Genomic DNA, 2,500 nt, shown 5'->3' on the forward strand with positions numbered 1-2,500 from the left:
GCATTGAGAAGGTTTGGTGGCCGTACTCCCAACACAAAAGCATACCGAGGACAACCCCAAGCAAAAATTCATTTGAAGCCAACCCATCGTCGCCCACAACTAGTGGGTGAATGGTGTGCTTCCCGGGGTTGGCATAGACATTCCCTCGCATGCAAAAGATTGTCGATGCGAAAGATTATCTATGCCAACCCCGGGAAGCACACCATTCACACACTCCCGACCGGTGTGGTGTGGCGGTGATTGGATAGTTACGGATTGAGCACTTGCCAAGGATCAAAATGTGTCATTTAGAAGAAACATTTTCAAAAAGTTTTTAAAATCTTGTGGGTTTGCAACTCATAAGAGCGTCACTTTCAACGTCCCCGGTATTGGATTGAGTTTCTAAAAACAACCGTGCACACCGAGGTTAAACTTTACCGGCTCCACTCCGACTCGCCGCTCGCCCACAATTTGTTTGCAACGAAACATTTGTTTTTAATTTTGTTGGTTTGAAATTGTTTTGAAAAGGTTCTTTAAATCTAGTGGGTTTGCAACTCATAAGAGCGTCACTTTCAACGTCCCCGGCATTGGATTGAGTTTCTAAAAACAACCGTGCACACCGAGGTTAAACTTTACCGGCTCCACTCCGACTCGCCGCTCGCCCACTAGTCCGAAGGCAACAAAACATTTGTTTTTCATTTTGATGAAAATTTCTGTTTTTAAATCTTGTTGGTTTGAAATTGTTTTGAAAAGGTTCTTTAAATCTTGCGGGTTTGCAACTCATAAGAGCGTCACTTTCAACGTCCCCGGCATTGGATTGAGTTTCTAAAAACAACCGTGCACACCGAGGTTAAACTTTACCGGCTCCACTCCGACTCGCCGCTCGCCCACAAATCCGAAGGCAACAAAACATTTGTTTTTAATTTTGATGAAATTTTTTGAAAACATTGGCTTGGCAAGCCCCAATCCGCGACTATCCACCCACCGCCACCCCACACGGGTGGTTGTTGTTGCGAAATGAGGTTGTGGTCGACATGCCCGTGCATTTGAGAAGGAGTTCCTAGCACTCCATGCTCTCCCATGCCAAAAAAAAGCCTAGACAACCCCATTTCGCAACTTTCCACGCCTTTTTTTTCCTCCCTCACCCATGGCGGCGGCGTGGTGGCGGCGGCCGGATTCCGGCCACCACCGCCATGGGTGGCAGCCCCCCGACCCCGACACCAAACCCATAATACCGAGGCAACATATCGAGGCAACATGACATGGGTGTGGCGTGGGGGAAGGGGGCTGCAGCTAGGAAGGCATGGGCTGCCATGCATATGCAGGCAACACACACCCCCCTATATAGCATTTTATGCATTTAGCCCTTTGACAGGAAGAGACATCACCTATGCGCGAGGAGTCATAATGGGCTCTAAATAATTCAATACAAGGTATTTGGACGTGATTTTTTGCAGGGATACTAAGAAACATGCAATCTATGATGGGAAAAAGTTTCATAAATTTTTGAAGTCGGGAAGTATTTTTTATTATTTTTAGAAGTCGTAAAATTGAAAAAATCATTAAAACAAATCCGGGAGGAATTTTTTAGTTTTGTAAGTTGGAGAAGGTCCTAAAAATCATAGACTACTTATGGGGAGCTTATTGTGCGAGGAAATTTCAATAAAAACGGGGTTTGACAAGATTTGAAAAATTCTGTCGACATTTGAAAAAACCTAGAACCATGCTGCCGGCATGCTGCGCACATGCTGCGCGCAGGCTGCGCGCATGCTGTGCGCAGACTGCGCGCATGCCATGGCAGGACAAGTTTCGCTAGCCTCACTGTCGACAGATGCGCAAGCTGCGCGCACGCTGCGCACAGGCTGCGCGCATGCTGCGCACAGACTGCGCGCACGCTGCGCGCATGCCATGGCAGGACAAGTTTCGCTAGCCTCACTGTCGACAGATGCGCAAGCTGCGCGCAAGCTCCGCGCACGCTGCGCACAGCCTGTGCGCATGTTGTGCGCATGCTGCGCGCAGGCTGCGCGCAGGCGCCGCGCATGCCATGGCAGGACAAGTTTCGCTAGCCTCACTGTCGACAGATGCGCAAGCTGCGCGCACGCTGCGCACAGGCTGCGCACAGCGCATGCCATGGCAGGACAAGTTCGCTAGCCTCACTGTCGACAGATGCGCAAGCTGCGCGCACAGGCTGCGCGCACGCCATGGCAGGACAAGTTTCGCTAGCCTCACTGTCGACAGAATCAGCACGCTGCGCGCAAGCTGCGCGCACGCTGCCGGCATGGTGCGCGCACGCTGCCGGCATGCTGTGCGCACGCTGCCGGCATGCTGTGCGCACGCTGCGCGCGCGCATGGCAGGACAAGTTTCGAAAATTTCTGTCGACAGTCTCAGCAGCGCGCACGCTGCCGACATGCTGTGCACACGCTGCGCACAGGCTGCCGGCATGCTGCGCGCAGCCCATGGCAGGACAAGGTCCGAAAAATTCTGTCGACATTTTTACGCCGTGGTAGGCTTCTGCTTCGC

The sequence above is a fragment of the Prunus avium genome, unplaced genomic scaffold, assembly GCF_965620075.1.
Source record: "Prunus avium unplaced genomic scaffold, drPruAviu1.hap1.1 HAP1_SCAFFOLD_17, whole genome shotgun sequence".
Classification (NCBI taxonomy): Eukaryota; Viridiplantae; Streptophyta; class Magnoliopsida; order Rosales; family Rosaceae; genus Prunus; species Prunus avium.